Below are 19,979 nucleotides of genomic sequence, written 5' to 3' on the forward strand. Positions count from 1 at the left end.
AGCATAAGAGGGTGCCTTTTATTTTCTTTTTCCCAGTGCTGGGAATCTAACCAAAGGTCTTACAAATGTTAGGCATGCACTCTACTGCTGAGCTACATGTCTCCTCCATCCTCCAGCAACCGTTAACTTTTTTTTAAAACACATTTTATTTTATTTTTATTTATTTATCTTTTCTTTAGAGAGAGAGACACACACACACAGAGAAGAGATAGAGACTTGGTGCACCAGGGTCTCAGCACTGCAATCAAACTCCAGACACTTGCGCCACCTAGTGGGCATGTGCGACCTTACGCTTGCCTCACCTTTGTGTGTCTGACTTATGTGGGATCTGGCAAGTTGAACAAGGGTCCTTTGGCTTTGCAGGCAAGTGCCTTAACTGCTAAGCAATCTCTCCAGCCCCACATTAACTTTTCACAGCTCCTCAGGAAAAGATGGGGCCTCATGATCTCCTTACCCATCAATAACAGAATGTTGATGGACAGGGCTGGAGCAATGGCTTAGTGGTTAAGGCATTTGCCTGAAAAGCCACAGGACCCAGGTTCGACCCCCCAGAACCCGCATTAGCCAGATATACAAGGGGGCGCACATGTCTGGAGTTTGTTTGCAGTGGCTGGAGGCCCTGGCGTGCCCATTTTCTCACTCTTCCTCTTTCACTGTCAAATAAGTAAATAAATAAATTTTTTTAAAAGAACGTTGATGGGCAATATTCCATCAGTCCTAGCACTCCTATTCTAAGATTTTTTTTTTTTTTTTTTTTTTTGGAAAAATTGGATGGCACTCAAATGAACAGAGAAGCATTTACATTAAAGCAAAGGAAACAAATTCAAAACAACTATTTGGCACCTCTGTGGTCCTGGGTCTTTCTACTCCCTCACTTCCATGAACACAAAGTCATGTCCACAGGGGATTCTTCCTGCTGCTTCACTCTACCTTGTTCCAGGCACCATCAAGCTCTTGGTGACTTTGTCTCCTCCTTACTTTTTCTGATCCCACTCCAGGTCTCTTCTCTCCGCACAAAGGGAGAAATAAATTCCTTCTATGTTCTCCTGGAAAGCTGTTTACCATCTTTTCTGTTGGTAGAGGCTTTGTGTTCTGACTCTACAATTAGATAACAAATGGTTTCTCAAACATATTCCATCTCTTCCTCATCCCTGCCCCAATGCAGGGTATTGAACCCAGACCTTGTGCATGCTAGGCGAGTGGTCTACAACTGAGCCACACCCTCAGCCCTTTCTTTCCTTCTCTCTTTCTTTCTTTCCTTCCTTCTTTCTTTCTTTCTTTTGATAGGCTTTTACTGTAGCCCAGGCTGACCTGAAGTTCACTCTGTAGCCTCAAGTTTACCCTGAATTCACAGCGATCCTCCCCCTTTGCCTCTCAAGTGCTGGGATTAGAGGCATGTGCCACCATGTCTGGCCATTATTATTTTATTTGGGTTTAAAAAATATTTTTAAAATTTTTATTTACTTATTTGAGAGACAGAAGGAGGGAGAGGGAGAGAGAGAGAGAGAGAGAATGGGCATGCCAGAGCCGCCAGCTGCTGCAAATGAACTCCAGATGCATGTGCCACCTGTGCATCTGGCTTACATGGGTCCTGGGGAATTCCACCTGGATCCTTTGGCTTTGCAGGCCTTAACCATTAAGCCATCTCTCCAGCGCACCCCCCCCCTTCTTTAAATATTTACTTACTTGAGAGAGGGAGAGAGAAAGAAAGAATGGGCATGCTGGGGCTTCCAGCCACTGCAAATGAACTCCACATACATGTGCCATCTTGTGTATCTGGCTTACATGGGTCATAGGGAATATGAGCTCTGAGATAGAAATAGCCTTTAGGAGGTTACTTACAGAACGCCTCTGAGGGGCTCAGGAGATGGCTCTATGGTTAAAGGTACTTGCTTACAAAGCCTGGTGGCCCAGGTTTGATTCCCCGGTACCCATAAAAAGACAGGTGCATAAAGTGGTGCATGTGTCTGGAGTTTGTTTGCAGTGGCAAGAAGCCCTGGTGTACTGTTACTCCCCCCCCCCCAAAAAAAAAAAAGGCTGGAGGGATGGCTTAGTGGTTGGGGCGCTTGCCTGCAAATCAGAGGACCCAGGTTCAATTTCCCAGGACCCACATTAGCCAGATGCACAAGGGGGTGCACGCGTCTGGAGTTCATTTGCAGTGGCTAGAGGCCTTGGCATACCCACTCTCCCTCTCTCTGACCCTAATAAATAAACAAAATTAAAATAAATAAATAAAAGAGTGCCCTTCGGATCAACACCTGTGGAAGGGAGGGCAGCAGACAGAGACAGAGATTCGTACACCCATAATGCCCAGACTAGGCTTCAATGGACTCCATAGACAACTATGAGGGTGGGTCTTTAGAGTTGCTGTGCATTGGTTAAGATCAAACCCTGACTTGCCTCTGAGTGGATCAATCACTGTAAGAAGTCCCTCAAAGAAGTTGTGGCCAAGGAAATTCCTAGAAAGGGCTTGTAGCTTATAGTCAAATGCCAACAGTACCCCCTCCAATAAGTCCTCAAGGGGACAGACATGTCTGCACTGCTTCATCTCCCTAAGAATTTAAGAATTGGGATGCCATTTTGGGGAGTGGAGCAGGGTTTTGCAATGTATCCCAGGCTGGCCTGAGATTTGGGATTTTCCTGCCTCAGCTTCCCAATTGCTGGCCCTTGATGCTAGTGGTTTTTTTTTTTTTGTTTGTTTTTTGAGATAGGGTCTCACTCTAGCCCAGGCTGACCTGGAATTCACTATGCAGTCTCAGGGTGGCCTCAAACTCATAGTGATCCTCCTACCTCTGCCTCCCAGGTGCTGGGGTTAGAGGTGTGTGCCACCACACTCAGCTTGTTGTTATTTTATTTATTATTATTATTATTTTATTTTTATTTAATTTTTGGTTTTTCAAGGTAGGATCTCACTGTAGTCCAGGCTGACCCAGAATTCGCTATGCAGTCTCAGGGTGGCCTCGAACTCACGGCGATCCACCTATCTCTGCCTCCCGAGTGCTGGGATTAAAGGCGTGTGCCACCACGCCTAGCTTGTTGTTATTTTAACTTTTAAAAATATTTTATTTTTACTTAAATTTGAGAGAGAAAGAGGCAGACATATATATAGAGAGGACGGGCACACCAGGGCCTTCAGCCACTGCAAACAAACTCCAGAAAGCATGTGCCACCTTGTACATCTGGCTTATATGGGTCCTGAGGAATCGAACCTGAGTCCTTTAGCTTTGCAGGCTAGCACCTTAACCACTAAGTCATCCCTCCAGCCCCTTGTTGTTATTTTAATCATTTATTTGCAGAAAGAGAGAGAGAATGAGAATGGACATGCCAGGACCTCCTGCCACTGCAAATGAACTCTAGACACATGAACCACTTTGTGTATCTGGCTTTATGTGGGTCCTGGGGAATCAAACCAGGGTCGTTAGGCTTTGCAGGCAAATGCCTTAACCACAAAGTCATCTCTCCAGCCCCCAGTGCTAGTTTTTAAAATATAATAGTTACACGCTCTACAGACATGCAGTAAACATTTAGAATCACTTATTGCATGAGCTGCCTCGATTTTGTACAGCTGTCATTGGAGCATACTGCTAAGTGTCTCTCCTGTGAGCTCTTGTCTTAGTTTTGTTGCTTATTTGTCCAGATTGTCTGCTCACAACTCTAAAGGACAAGGAACAGCGTGGCTTCTCCCATCAGAGATGTAGGCAAAAACAATTTCAAACTACACTGGTAATGGGGTCACCAAAAGCCAGTGAAGATAGAAACATAGCTCTTTGTAGTAAGAAGGAACAGAGAGAGTTCTGGGACATGGAGTTTCATGAATGGGGACTGACGGACCAATTTGTGGGAAGAAAAAGATAAATGAAGTACCAATAAATTAAAGAAACAACCTTCTCAAGGCCGCTGAGAAGGCACGTGATGCTGTGAAAGGGCACAGTGTGGTAGAATTCCCCAGGAGTCCTCAAATCAGGATCTGAGGAGCAGGATAGAGAACGGATTCCACTTGCAACCAAGAGTGCCCGTGAACATAGAGAAAGGATCCTGCATTTTGGAAAGTAAGACACTTTAACCTTTATGTGGAAGCTGTCAGAGGGGCAAGCTATTGGACCAGGCCAAAAACCGGTGATTGCAGGAAACAGAGGCAGTGGGGGACAATCTGTAAAGAGGAAAAACCTGCTCCACATGCTTGAGTGATAAAGGCCAAGGTCACACCCACCATGGACTGCTGGCTGTTCTGTTTAGCTCTCCAGAACTACCACCTCTCCTCCAGTTCATTTTGTGCCCAGGGGCTCACCTTTGTGGAACATGTCACCAGGATCCCTTGGGAGACACTTACAGTAGACCAGAAGGAGGAAGAAAAGAGAAATGAGGCTGCTTATTTACCCCCAGCTCTCTCTCCATAGGAACCATTCTAAAATACTCTTTCAATTCTTTTCATAGTGCCATCAGCATCATTTCTGCTTGTCCCTTCTGGCCTGGAGGCCTCGTGTCCCCTCCGTCAAGGGTGCCTTCCCAGCACTACTGGCTTCTTTTACTCTTCTTGAGCCTTAATGCTCTCCTTACTGACTCCATTCAGCATCATTTCTCTTGATGAGACTCAGAAAGGATCATGTGAGGCAGCCTCTTAAAAGGGCATCTGTGGGGCTAAAGAGACGGATTAGCAGTGAAGTGTACTTCCTGTGCCAGTGTAAAGGCCTGAGGGGGCCTTGACTACCCAAGTTGGAACTTCCAGAACCCCCAAAACAGCTAGGCATGGCCACACACGTCCATAACCCTAGTCCTGTGGGGAGTGGAAACCAGAGGATCCCTGGGGCTTGCAAACAGCAAACTCTGGAACCAGTAAGACTTCACTGCAAGGAAGAGACCGGCAGGTAAGTGATGGAGGTTGTTGCAGTCAGCTCGACATTGCTGGGACAAACATCCACTCAGACACGGTTTATGGGAAGAAAGGATTTATTTCAGGTGTACAGAGTCCACGGGAGCACCATCCATGGCAGAAGAAGCTGGCTCCCTTTTATAGATCCAAGCAGAGAGAGATCACCAACAGCCAGCACCACAAAGACAGACAGCCAGAGCTCAAGATGCCTTCCCCACATCACTGGGCTGGAATTAAGACCTGTCCCCAAACACACTTTAGGGCTGGACCCCAGGATCAGCCTCCAGTGACAACCTCCTCCAGCAGGCTGCTGGAGACTTAAGCAGAAAGCTTAGTCTTAATGAAAAATACCTGGAGCCGGGACATGGTGGCGCATGCCTTTAATCCCAGCACTCAGGAGTCAGAGGTAGGAGGATCGCTGTGAGTTCAAGGCCACCCTGAGACTACAGAGTGAATTCCAGGTCAGCCTGGGGTAGAGTGAGACCCTACCTCGAAAAAAAAAAAATACCTGGAGCCTAGTGTGGTATACACCTTTAATCCCAGCACTCGCGAGGCAGAGGTAGGAGGATTGCTGTGGGTTCCAGGCCAGACTAAGACTACATGGTGAATTCCAGTTCAGTTTGGGCTTGAGTGAGACTCTATCTTGAAAAACAAAACAAAACAAAAATATACCTGGGATAGGAGAGTGGGAACTGGAGAGATTGCTAAGTAGTTAAGGCACTTGCTTGCAAAGCCTAATAACCTAGGTTCAATTTCCCAATACCCACAATTCCTCAATACCCATGCAAAGCCAGATGCACAAAATGACACATGCATCTGGAGTTTATTTTCAGTAGCAGGAGGTCCTGATGTACCCATACTCTCCTCCCCCCCACTCTCTCTCTTTATTTCTTTATGTCCCCCTCTTTCAAATAAAAATACTTTAAAAAAGAAAATAAGGAGCTAAAAAGATAGCTTAGTGGTTAAGGCACTTGCCTGTGAAGCCTAAGGACCCAGGTTCAATAAGCCAGGTGTGGTGGCGCACGCCTTTAATCCCAGCACTTGGGAGGCAGAGGTAGGAGGATTGCTATGAGTTTGAGGCCACCCTTAGACTACAGAATGAATTCCAGGTCAGCCTGAGATAGAGCAGACCCTACCTTGTAAAACAAAACAAAATAAATAAATGAAGCTGGGCGTGGTGGTGCACACTTTTAATCCCAGCATTTGGGAGGCAGAGGTAGGAGAATCGCCATGAGTTTGAGGCCACCCTGCGACTACAGAGTGAATTCCAGGTCAGCCTGGGCCAGAGTGAGACCCTACCTCGAAAACCCAAATATATATATATTTGAGAGAGAGAGAGAAGCAGATAGAGAGAGAATGGGCATGGTAGTATGTCCAGCCACTGCAAACAAACTCCAGACACATTCGCGACCTTGTACATCTGGCTTACGTGGGTCTGGGAAATTGACCCTAGGCCCTTTGGCTTTACAGGCAAAAGCTGCTAAGCCATTTCTCCAGCCCATCATCCATCTGTCTCTTTCTCTCCCTTCCTTCCTTCCTTCCTTCTTTTTTTTTTTCTTTTAAATAAGAGTCTCACTCTAGCCCAGATTGACCTGGAACTCACTCTGTAGTCCCAGGCTGGCCTGGAAGTCATGACAATCCTACCTCTGCCTCCTGGGTACTGGGATTAAAGGTGAAAGGTGTGTACCTCCACACCTGGCTTCCTTTTTCTTTTCTTTTCTTTATTTCATTTATTTATTTATTTTCTATGGTAGGGTCTCACTGTAAGCCCAGGCTGACCTGGAATTCACTATGTAGTCTCTCAAGGTAGCCTCAAACTCACGACAATCCTCCTACTTCTGCCTCCTGAGTGCTGGGATTAAAGGCGTGCGCCACCATGCCCAGCTCATTTTCCTTTCTTTCTTTTTCACTTTTCTTTTTGAGGGTTTCAAGTAGCCCAGCCTGGTCTGGACCTGGCTATGTAGCTGAGGATGATCTTGAACTCCCAATCCTCCTCCTTCACCACCCATGTGCTGGGATGACAGATGACAGGAATGTGTCACTATACCTGGTCCAGCTGCCGTTTGTCTTAAGTCACAGGAAGGCTCTACAACAGTCTACAGGATAGGAGGTGGCTGCTGTAATGTCAGAATGCCTAGATTAAAATGTTTCATGAGGGCTGGGGAGATGGCACAGTAGTTAAAGCACTTGGTTAGAAAGCCTTCTGGCCCAGGTTCGATTCCCCAGCGTCCACATTAAGCCAGATGCACAAAGTGGCACATGTGTTTGGAGTTCATTTGCAGTGGCAGGACACCGTGGTGTGCCCATACTCTTTTTTTTTTCTCTCTCTCTCTCCTAACAAAAAAGTAAATTAAAAAAAAATTCCACATGAATAGCTTTCGTTTTTCTTTTTCTGTTTTAAGCTTCTCACTGCTTATTTATGACAAATGCTCTACGAATATTCCCATCCACAATTTTCTCAGAAGTTCTTTGAGACAATGTCTCCAGCCTTTGCTAATCACAGAATAGAATCTTCTGACTCGTCCATCCTGTGAATGGCCCCACAGATGGTGTGGGTTTGAAACTGTCCGTTAAACCTGCCTGTGACCTTGTCAACCTTGGCCACATTCATCTGGATGGACGTGGTCCTGGGCCCCAGCCATGGGGTTGCTGGAGGAGCAATTCCGCGGCAGGTATAGGTCCACAAACTCTCAGGCATCCTGAATGAAGACGGTGGGTCTGCTTTCTCTCAGATGAGTGTGAGCCCAGAAAAGAAGTGGCACCTCAGAAGTCAGCGATACCAGGCTCTTTTTCTTTTCTTTTTAAAAAATATTTGATTTATTTATTTGAGAAAGAGAGCAAGAGAGGGAGAGAAAGAGAGAGAGAGAGAGAGAAAGAGGAAGCACCAGGGCTTCTAGCCACCAGAAGGGAACTCCAGATGCATGTGCCATTTGTGCATCTGGCTTTATGTGGGAAGTGGGGAACTGAACCTGGATCCTTAGGTTTGCAGGCAACTGACTTAAGTGCTGTGCTATCTCTCCAGCCCTCTTTCATTTTTTCTCTTTTTTTCTGATTTATTTATTTTTATCTATTTATTAGAGACAAAGAAGAGAGAGAGAGAGAGAGGGAGAGAAGTGTCATGCCAGGGCCTCTAACTACTGCAAACAAACTCCAGATGCATGTGCCACTTTGTGCATCTGGCTTACGTAGGACCTGGAGAATCAAACCTGGGTTCTTAGGCTTTGCAGACAAGTGCCTTAAGCGCCAAGCCATCTCTCCAGCCCTGTTTTTCTTTTTCTTGAGAAATGTTTTATTTATGAGATATGTATAGAGAGAATGGGAATGCCAGGGCCACTGCAAACCAACTCCAGATGCATGTGTGTCATTTTGTGAGTCTGACTTTAAATGGATGCTGGGGAATTGAACCCAAGCCAGCAGGTTTCACAAGCAAGTGCCTTTAACTGCTGATCATCTCCCCAGCCCCTCAGATTAATAGCTTTCTAGCTGAGAGGTTTGGGTTAAGTCACGGAACCTCTGTTGACTCTTGTTTCCTTATCTGTCCAGTGGGGAGAGTAGCCGGCTCTTGTTTTGAGAACTAAACAAGATAATGTGTGTGAAGCCCTTGCCAAGCCACTTGGCTCATAGTAGCCATCAATAACAGCTGTTATGAACTTTATATTCACCATTATCATCATCATCATGATTCAAGGGCCTTATGGAGCCCACTTAATGCAGGCGTCATAAACTCGAATGCCTGGAGGAGCCACGCAGGCAGCAGCAATGAGGGAAGGGGAGCCTGTGGCTTCAAAAGCGTCCTGCACAAGGAAGGAGCTATAGAAAATAGGAGAGCTGCGTCTGTCTGGAGGCGGGAGCTACTGCTGAACAATATAGCCATTTATTGCCACATGGCCTGTGAGCTGAGTGAGGCCAGACTGTTTATGATTTCAAGTGGGGCCCCAGATCCAGATTTTCCCAGGAAGTGTTAGGAAAGTCTATGCAAGCACTGTGCAGGACAAGCAGACCCTTCCCGAGGCCTCAACAGGCTGCAGAGGCCGGTCTATGTCTTCTGCATGGGAATGTCAGCAGATAACCTGTTTGGGTCATGTTTATTCCATTGACACAGTCAACTAAGGCTATGGCCCAGTGCCCGCCCAGCAGGGAATCTGGTAGAAACTCTCTGACAAGGGTGTATGAGCAGAAATGTGGTCCCAGGCACACTTTAGAGGAGAGAGGCAAGAACTGAAGGAGTGCCCCAAGAGTTGTTTCTCTGTCTGTGGGTGTCAGGTGCACTGAAAACAAAACTATCAGGAAAGAAATGCAATAAGCCCCAGTAACTGCAGGCTGAAGATAGGGTCTGGGGCTGGAGAGATGGTTTAGCGGTTAAGGCGCTTACTTGGAAAGCCAAAGGATCCAAGCTCGATTCCCCAGAACCCATGTAAGCCAGATGCACAAGGTGGCACATGCATCTGGAGTTCGTCTGCAGTGGCTAGAGGCCCTGGCGTGCCCATTCTCTGTCTATGTATCTGCCTCTTTCTCTCTCTTTCTCCAATAAATAAGTAAATATAAAAAGATAGGGTCTGACCCTATTGCTGAAGACTCCACATACTTGGGCTGCAAGGCCACTGAAAAATCCTGCTGGAACTGAACTGATAACCTCTTCCATGTAGACCAGCTGACAGAAAGCTGGAAGAAGCCATTCTACATGTAGTTCAATGGGAGAAAGAGATAACACCAGTGAAGATACTCAACAGTGGACACTGCAAGCCATATAATTGGCCAGCTAGGCCAAATGAGCCAACCAGTGCAAGAGTGGCACGTCTGTCATGGTGGAAACCAACTGCCCTCCAATTGGACTAGAGGACCGCTCCATGGGGTGGGGGATACATCCCTGACACTGAAAACTTAAAACAGGGGTAGTCATGAGCCCTAGGGGTGTAACATCTGCTGATGTCTGGATAAGTGTGTATACTATGCTTATCAAACTGCCCAGTAAGTACTTCTCTTAATATTTATACCCTTATATTAACACTACTCTCACTTTGGGTAGAGAATCTTCTCTTTTCAGATGGCAGTGACCTTGGGATGACTCAGAAGGTATCACAGTGCTGAAAAGAAGTGACTGGAGTACTGAGTAACATCTCAATCACACCCTCCAAGGCTCAGGGTCTAATGCGGAAGAGGTGGCGGAAAGATTGTAAGAGCCAAAGGAAGGGTAGGACTCCTTACAACGTGTTCCCTCCAGACACAAAATGGCCTGGATATCCATGACCTCACCATGCCTGATACTACATACACAAGACCGTCATAAGAGGAGGAAAAGATCATGACATCAAAGTAAAGAGAGACTGATTGAGATGGGGAGGGGATACGATGGAGAAAGGAATTTCAAAGGGGAAAGTGGGAGGGGGGAGAGAGGGTATTACCATGGGATATTTTTTATAATCATGGGAAATGTTAATAAAAATCGAGAGAAAAGAAAAAAAAGATAGGGTCTGATTTATCTCGTTTATTTAGGAAATCACATGTCCAGAGTTATGAACAGGGCTACCATGCACTTTAAATGTATCCATCGAACTTTGACCTCGTCCCATCTTTTTTTTTCTTTCTTTTTTTTTTTTTTTAAATTATTTTCAAGATAGGTTCTCACTGTAGCCCAGACTAACCTGGAACTCACTCTGAAGTCCCAGGCTGGCCTCAAACTCACAGCAATCCTCCTACCTCTGCCTCCCTCCCGAGTGCTGGGATTAAAGGCGTGTGTCACCACGCCCAGCTTTAGCATGTCAAGTTTTGACTTCATGCCAATCATCTCACCTCAAGGTTACAGGATGGCTGCAGGTGTGACCATCATAACTATGTCTGCAGCAGGGAGAAAAGAAAGTGAAAAGTAAGAGATGAACCTTATGTTGAAATTTCCCAGAAATCCTCGGCATATTTCTTCTTCTATTTCTTTGGCTAGAGCTGGTTCCCATACTCATGCCTAATCACAAAAGAAATGAAAAAAGGTATATGCATACATACAATGAGGTAGGGTCTCTCTCAGGTATCCTAAGCTGGCTTCAAAATTGCCATATAACTAAAGATAACCTCTCCTGACTCTACTTCCCACTTGCTTGGATTACAGGTCTTTCACACCACCCCCTCCTAACCCCCCCCCCGAGAGAGAGAGAGAGACAGATAGAGAGAAGGGGTGCACCAGGGGCTCCCGCCACTCCAGCCACCGCAAACGAACTCCAGACGCATGCGCCACCTTGTGCATCTGCCTTATGTGGGTCCTGGGGAATTGAACCTGTATCCTTTGACTTCGCAGGCAAACGCCTTAACTGCTAAACCATCCCTCCAGCCCCACACCCTGTGTTATGCAGTGGTGCAGATTGAACCCAGGGCTTTATGCATGTTCTCTACCAACTGAGCCGCACGCCCAGCAAGAAGGGCAATATTTTTAGCTTGGTCCATTGTACTTCCAGACGGTGTCAGGTTCCTGTTAATCAGAAACAAAGCAAGAATAGACTTTGGGTAGGCAATGCGCAGCCTCTGCCACCTCCTCTGAGTGTGGACTTAGTGCCAGGCCATGGCTGAGGACTGCAAGCTCAGGCTGGAAGGCACAATCTGTGTAGCACAAAGATGAGGCAGGGGTTTGGGAGGGCTCGCACAGCCAGGCCTGGTCCAACGCAGGGAAATTATCCTCTGGCACCTCCCTCTGCCCATTCTCCCTGACCCTTCGCTGGCCCTCCTGTAGTCTATGAGGACCCGCCGAGGTCTGAGGATGGCAGGAGACTGTGTGATTAACACCAGCAGCAGTTTCAGGAGGCACCCAGGAGAGAGATTCCGAGAGAAAATATGTAAGCGGCACATCTGGTTTATAATGTATATTAATCCCTGACATGTAATTTGAGTAATATATGTAAAGAAAAGTCCAAGCACTGATTTAAGAGCCTTATTATTGCCCTGTCAGCAGAATTCACGTCGTACTTGCACGGAGCTCCAGACCGAGCATTTCATCCAGGGTGGTGGCAAGGAGGAGGCTTTCTGACCCATGCCAGCTGACGACAGTGAGAATGGGGGAGGCAGCTGATGATGGAGGTGGCGGCATCAGGCAAGTCCTTGGAGGCCCTGGGCAGTGTAGGAGGATGTCTGGGCCAGAGAGATGAGGACTGACAAGTGCCTTCTTGTAGGGCTACAGGCAGACCCATTCTCATCCCTTAAAGAAAATGTTTTATTTTAAGCTTTTAATTTTATTTTTATTTATTTATTTGAGAGAGAGAGAGAGAGGCAGAGAGAAGGAGAGAGAATGGGCATGCCAGGGAATCCAGCCACTGCAAATGAACTCCAGGTGCAGGTGCCACCTTGGGCATCTGGCTTACATGGGTGTCCTGGGGCATCGGACCTGGGTCCTTTGGCTTTGGAGGCGAGTGCCTTAATTGCTTAAGCCATCTCTCCAGCCCTGTTTTTTTTTTTTTTTTTTTTTAATAGAGTGGCTAACCATCACTCTGTCTTGAATGAGTAAGCATCTTATTTTTACTTTTTATTTGAGAGAGAGAAAGAGGCAGAGAGAGAGTGGGTGGGTGGGCCAGGGCCTTCAGCCAATGTTAATGAATTCCATACACATACTCCACCTTGTGCATCTGGCTTACGTGGGTCCTGGGGAACAGAACCTGGGTCCTTTGGCTTCATAGGCAAATGCCTTAATGGCTAAACCATTTCACCAGCCCAAGGAAGAGGTTTGTTTGTTTGCTTGCTTGCTTGTTTTGTTTTGTTTGTCTGCTTGTTTGTTTTATTTTTTTATTTTCAAGGTAGGGTCTCACTGTAGCCCAGGCTGACCTGGAATTCACTATGTAGTCTCAGGGTGGCCTTGAACGCACAGCGATCCTCCTACCTCTGTTCCCTGAGTGCTGGGATTAAAGGCGTGAGCCAGCACACCCGGCCAGAAGAGGTATTTAAAAAATATATTTTTATTTATTCTTTACTTGCAAGCAGAGAAAGAGAGGAAGAATGAAACAGACATGCCAGGGCCTTCTGCCGCTGCAACTGAACTTCAGATATATGTGCCACTGTGCATAGGACTTTATGTGGGAACTGGGAAATCAAACCCCGGGCTGTCAGGTTTTGCAAGCAAGTGCCCTTAACTGCTGAGCCATCTCTCCAGCCTAGGAAGACATTATTTTGCAGGGGAGAAAAATCACGGGCTTTGACATTCAAAGCCAGAGTGGTTACTTTATCATCAGGTGACTTTGGGCAAGTTCCTCCAGCTTCCTGAGCCCACTCTCCATATCTGCAAGTGGGAATTGTCATAGCACCCATCTAACAGAGCTGGTGACGCTGAAAGAAAAATAACAGATGTTTGGCAGAGGTTATAGCTCAGTGGCACAGCACTTGTCTAGCATGTGATGATCTGGGCTCTCTTACTAGTACCATGCAAAAAAAAAAAAAACACCGAAAAACAAAAAACAGAAAACAGAGTAGCATTCCAAGTGGTTTTATAAAATATATTTTTATTTATTTATTTGAGAGAAAGAGGGAGAGAGGGAAATAGAGAGAGAATGGGTGCACTGGGACCTCCAGCCACTGCAAACAAACTCCAGATGCATGTACCCCCTTGTGCATCTGGCTTATGTGGGTCCTGGAGTTGAACCTGGATTCTTTGGCTTTTCAGGCAAATGCCTTAATCACTAAGCCATCTCTCCAGCCCACATTCCAATTGTTTTATATGCATTAGGGTATTGAATCCTCACAGCACCCTCATAATAGATAGGAGCACGATCCTCAGCTTACAGGTGAAGAAAATGAGGCACAAAGGCAAAGTCTCTTGTTCAAGGTCATGCAGCAAGTGACTGATAGTGCTGGTGTTCGAATCCAGGCAGCTTAGCCTGGCCCCAGAGCATGACCTCCGAAATGCACCAACAGACTGCCAGACTGGTCTAGAGATGTCCGTTGGAAACTTCTGTGATAATGGAAATGTTTTATAGTTCTGTGTCAACCAACACAAGAGCCACTTATCACAGGTGGCTCTTGAAAGTTTGAAATATGGCTAGGTTGGGGTTTGGGGAGATGGCTCAATGGATAAAAGTGCTTGCTGTATAATTCTGAGGACCTGAGTTTGGATCCCCAGCCCCTACATAAAAATAAAGCTGGGGGTGGGGTGGGCGTGCTGGCGCATGCCTTTAATCCCAGCATTCAGGAGGCAGAGGTAGGAAGATCGCTGTGAGTCTGAGGTCACCCTGAGAGTAGATGGTGAATTCCAGGTCAGCCTGGCTAGAGCAAGACCCTACCTCAAAAAAAAAAAAAAAAAAAAAAAAGATTTAAAAAAAAAAGAAAGAAAAAGTCATATGAGGCAGACAGACTGATGGATGACAGTTTAGCCCTTCCTGTGTTGCTGAGAACAGGTTTTGGCAGGGATGTGGGGTGCTGGAGTGATGGCTTAGTGTGTAAAAGCATTTGTTGCAAAAGCATGACAACCTGAGTTCAGACCCCCCAAATCCATGAAAAGCTGGACAGAATGGTACAGACCAGTTAGGCAAGGTGGGCACACCTTTACTTCCAGCACTCCAGGAGGCTGAGATAGGAGGATCACTGTGAGTTCAGCGCCAGCATGGGGCTACAGAGCAAGTTCCATGTGAGCCTGGACTAGAGCAAGACTCTACCTCAAAATAAATAAATAAATAAAATAAAATAAAATAAAATAAAATAAAATAAATAAGGTAGAAAGTAATTGAGGAAGATCCTAACATAGACCTCTGGATTTTACACACATGAGCACAAAGATACACCCATACCCCCACACGGACATGTGCACACGTTACACACACAAACACATACACTAAAAACAATGGACAGGGGCTGGGGGAATGCTCAATGGTTAATGTTTGTTTGCAAAATCTACTGGCCTGGGTTCAATTTCCTAGCCCACCTATGGATGAACTTTGATTTGCAGAAGCTAGAAACCATGGTACATACACACATACACATACAAACAAATAAATAAAATACATACTTATAGACAAACATGCATACATACATACATAAATAATGGACAAAGCCAGGTACATGTTTAGTCCCAGCACTGGGAAGGCTGAGGTAGGATTGCCATGAGTTCAAAGCCAGCCTAGGGCTACAGAGTGAGTTCCAGATCAGTGTGGGCTAGAGTGAGACCCTGCCTTGAAAAATATAAACAAAACAATGCTAGGAGTGTTGGCACATGCCTTTAATCCCAGCACTTGGGAGGCAGAGGTAGGAGGGTGGTCATGAGTTCAATACCCTGAGACTACATAGTGAATTCCAGGTCAGCCTGGGCTAGATGAGACCCTACCTTGAAAAACAAAACAAAAACAAATTTAAAAAAAAAAAGAAAGAAAGAAAAAGAAAAATACAAACAAAACAAATAAGCAAAAAGAGATGGACAGTGTTCCTGAGGGCTGATAGCTAAGGTTGTTCGTTGGCTACCCCATGCACACATATAAAAGAAAATTGGGGCCTTTAGGAGGTGATTAGGGTGTTATAAAAAGGACTTGAGGGGCTGGAGAGATGGCTTAGCGGTTAAGGCATTTGCCTGTGAAGCCTAAGGTCCCAGGATCAATTCCCCAGTACCCACGTAAGCCAGACATACATGGTGGCGCATGCGTCTGGAGTTCATTTGCAGTGGCTGGAGGCCCTGGTCCATCCATTCGCTCCCTCTGTGTGTGTGTGTATATGCATATGTTTGTTTGTTTATTTTTATTTATTTATTTGAGAGCAATAGACAGAGAGAGAAAGAGGCAGAGAGAGAGAATGGGCGCACCAGGGTCTCCAGCCACTGCAAATGAACTCCAGAGGCGGGTGCCCCTTGTGCATCTGGCTAACTTGGGTCCTGGGGAATTGAGCCTCAAACTGGGGTCCTTAGGCTTCACAGGCAAGCACTTAACCACTAAGCCATCTCTCCAGCTGTGTGTGTGTGTGTGTGATAAATTAAAAATAAAAACTAATAGAGCTGGAGAGATGGTTTAGAGGTTAAGGTGCTTGATTGTGAAGCCTAAGGACTCATGTCTGACTCTCCAGGTCCCACGTGAGGCAGATGCAAGGTTGCACATGCACACGAGGTGGTGCATGCACCTGAAGTTTGGTCATAATTGCTGGAGGCCCTGGTGCAGCAATTCTTTCCCCCTCCTTTGCATAAAAAAAGTCCAGTCTGTTGGGCTTACCTCAAAAAATAAAAATAGCCTCAGAAGACACCATGGTGCTGAGAAGAAGTGACAGAGGAGTGCTCAGCACTGAAATATCTCTATCACATCTTCCAAGGCTCAGGGTCCATTACAGAAGAGGTGGCAGAAAGAATGTAAGAGCCCAAGGAAGGAAGGAGAGGGCTTCTTACAACATGCTCCTCCAGATACAAAATGGCCTGGATATCCATGACCTCACAGTGCCTGACACTACCTACACAAGACCCTCATAATAGGAGGAAAAGATCATGACATCAAAATAAAAGAGAGACTGATTGAGAGGAGGAGAGGGTATGATGGAGAGTGGAGTTTCAAAGAGGAAAGTCAGGGAGGGGAGAATTACCATGGGCTATTGTTTACAATCATGGAAATTGTTAATCAAAAATAAGGGCTGGAAGCCGGGCGTGGTGGCACACGCCTTTAATCCCAGCACTCGGGAGGCAGAGGTAGGAGGATCACCATGAGTTCGAGGCCACCCTCAGACTACATAGTTAGTTCCAGGTCAGCCTGGACCAGAGTGAGACCCTACCTAAAAAAATAAAATAAAATAAAAAAATAAGGGCTGGAGAAATGGTTAGACTATTTGCCTGCAAAGCCAAAGGACGTGGGCTCCATTCCCCAGGACCCACATTAGCCAGATGCACAAGGGGGCGCATGCATTTGGAGTTCGTTTGCAGTGGCTGGAGTCCCTGGAGTGCCCATTCTCTCTCTGCCTTTCTCCCTCTCTCTCTCTCTCTCTCTCTCTCTCTCTCTCTCTTTCTTTCTCTTAAATAAATAAATAAAAATAAAATAAATAAAATAAAAGGACTTGAGGGTGTCAATTTACCCTTTCTAGCCCCCCCCATCATGTGAAAACATGGAGTTAGTCTCCACCAAATGAGGCAGAGCACCTTCCAGACACAGAATCTCCCAGCAGCACCTCAATCTTACATTTGTCAGCCTTCAGAACTGAGAGAGAATTAATTTCTGTTCTTTATAATGTACCTGGCACTGTCAGCACCAACAGGCTGAGAAAGTGGACATTTAAGACCCCTGGCTTTCAGAGCCCCTTAGCTTCAGGACGCTAGACACTGTTATATGGAGGTTATATGACAGGCACAGGCACAGACTGTCCCCTCCTGGACCTAAGAGTCTAGTAGGGGAGAGGAAATTAAACACATGGCCACTCAGCTAATAATAGCTGACATGTAAGTTTTTGACTTTATTATGGGTTTATTGGGACATAACCTCATCATAAATTGAGGAACATATATATTTATAACAGTTAATTAAGGGGCCACCTGAGTGTATGCCAATATTGCAAGTGATCAAATGACATTTAGAGAAAGTATATTCGGGGAAACCTAATAGAGCAATTGGTGCCTGGAGCATTAGGAGATGGTTGGTCATTGATGCGCCTGGGAAAGAAAAGAGACTTGAATTTGAGATTGTAGTTGGATGTGGATGGGGTGGAGAGATGGTTCAGTGGTTAAAGGCACTTTTGCTTGGAGTTGAATGTGGCAGCATATGTCCACAATCCCAACTGCTCAGAAGACTGAAGCAAAAGTCCAGCCTGGATAACATGGTCATATATCAGCTCAAAAACATGGATGGGAGCTGGAGAGATGGCTTGGCCAGTAAGGCTCTCGCCTACAAAACCTAATGGCCTGGGTTTGATTCCCCACTACCCATATAAAGCCAGATGTACAAGGTGGCATATGCATCTGGAGTTTGCAGTGGCCAGAGGCCCAGGCATGCCCTTTCTCTCCCTCCCTCTCCCTCCCTCCCTCTCTCTCTCTCTCTCTCTGTCTGTCTTATTGTCTCTCTCTACTTGCAAATTAATTAATTAATTAATTAAGTGGAAAAATGAATGTAGCTGGGTATGGTGGTACACAACTTTAATGCCAGCACTCAGGAGACAGAGGTAGGAGTTTGAGGCCAGCCTTAGACTACAGAGTGAGTGCCACATCAGTCTGGACTAGAGTGAGACCCTACCTTGAAAAACCAAAACCAAGAACAACAACAACGAAGCCAGGCATGGCGGCATGCACCGTAAGTGCAGCGCTGGGGAGGCAGAGATAGGAGGATTCCTGGGGCTTGCTGGTCTAGGTGAATCAGCCAGCTCTAGTTGCAGAGAGAGAACTTGTCTCCAAAACTAAGGTGGAGAGCAAATGAGGAAGACAGCAACATTGACCTCTGGCCTCCACACACACGTATGCACATGCACCTGCATGTGTGAGAATATACAGACATATAAACATGCACATCACATACATACACATGCCAGAAGAAAAAAAAGGCACACAAAGCCAGGTGTGATGGTGCACGCCTTTAATCCCAGCACTTGGGAGGCAGAGGTAGGAGAATCACCATGAGTTTGAGGCCGCCCAGAGACTACATAGCCTAGAACAAGACCCTATCTCAAAAAAAAGGGGGCTGCTGGAGAGATGGCTTAACTTGCTGAAAGACACAAGTTTTATATCCTAGGACCCACATAAGCAGATGCACGTGTCTGGAGTGTGTTTCCAGTGTCTGGAGACTTTGGTGGGCTTATTCTCTCTCTCATAAATAAAAATATATTTTTAAAAATTTTATATTCATTTGAGAGGGAGAGATACAGAAATAGGTAGAGAGAGAGAGAGAGAGAGAGAATGGGTGTGCCAGTGCCTCAAGCCACTGCAAAGGACTCCAGATGCGTGTGCCCCCTTATGCATCTGGCTTACGTGGGTCCTGGGGAATTGAACCTGTGTCCTTTGGCTTTGCAGGCAAGTACCTTAACCACTAATCCATCCCTCCAGCCCTAAAAATATGTAAAGGGGGCAGGTGCTGGGGATATAGCTCAATGGTAGAGCATTTGCCTAGCTTGCAAGAGGTCATGGGTTCCAATCCCAGTACACACACACCCCACCACCACAACCCACACACAGGCACGGGCACACGAACAAAAATTAGCCTGCCAGGATAGAGTGGGCAAGAAAAGCCTTCCAATAACAGAGTCAGGCATAGGCAGAGGCCCAGAGGGATGGCGGCCCTGCAAGTGCTCTGATCAAAGAGGACGTCAGGAAGAGCGAGCTGGAGCTGCGTGGGGAACACTTCCAAAGCCAGCCCGAGCTGCTGGCGGCTCTCTCCGGTGGTGACTCAGGTTTGGAGCAGGCAAGCTGTGTGTTTTGCCTTCAAAGCCCAGTTAGGCTGTGTGGAGGAGTGTGTGCCTCTGCAGTCCTCTAGCCGGGTGACTGCGTCACTCCGTTAGGCTCCCTTTCCACTGTTGGCCCATCCAGCCCTCTCTCCACACAGCAACTCTGGGGGTCATTTTGGTTTTTGAGTTTCATACAGTCAAAGAAGCCGATCGTAAAGATTTTCCTTCCCTGCCTCCTTTTCAAGGAATCAGTTTAATTAGTTTCCTGTGTATCCTTCCAGATTTTTCTACGCAGGCAAATCTTTCCTTCCTTCCATTCTCTCTCTCTCTGTCTCATGCTGGGGCTTGTGCATACTAGATAAGCACTTTACCACTGAGTTATATGCCCAGTCTGGAAACTTTGTTTTCCTTTGTCTTTTTTGGGGGGAGGGGGTTGAATTTTCAAGGTAGGGTCTTTTTAAAAAATATTTTATTATTTATTTATTTACTTATGAGAGAGAGAGAGGCGGGGGGGGGGGAGAGAAAGAGAGAATGGATGTACCAGGACCTCTCTACCCAATACAAATAAAACTCTATATGACCATCTGGCTTTATATGGGCATTGGGGAATCAAACTCTGGTCCTTAGGCTTTGTGGTCAAACACCTTAAGTACAGATCGATCTCTCCATCCCTTGAGGTAGAGTCTGGCTCTAACCCAGGCTGACCTGAAATTCTCTATGTAGTCTTAGGCTGGTCTGGAACTCACAGAGATCCTCCTACCTCAGCCTCCACAGTGCTGGGATTAAAGATGTGTGCCAGCATGCCAGGGGTGGGGACAGAGAGAGA

General features: G+C 46.2%; 1 pseudogene; it reads right to left on the reverse strand.

Annotated features, from left to right (window-relative positions):
- Positions 1 to 7,328: 7,328 nt before the first annotated feature.
- Positions 7,329 to 11,884, reverse strand: LOC101608160 (annotated as a pseudogene).
- Positions 11,885 to 19,979: the final 8,095 nt, after the last annotated feature.

The sequence above is a fragment of the Jaculus jaculus genome, chromosome 8 (genome assembly GCF_020740685.1).
Source record: "Jaculus jaculus isolate mJacJac1 chromosome 8, mJacJac1.mat.Y.cur, whole genome shotgun sequence".
In the NCBI taxonomy this organism is placed as follows: Eukaryota; Metazoa; Chordata; class Mammalia; order Rodentia; family Dipodidae; genus Jaculus; species Jaculus jaculus.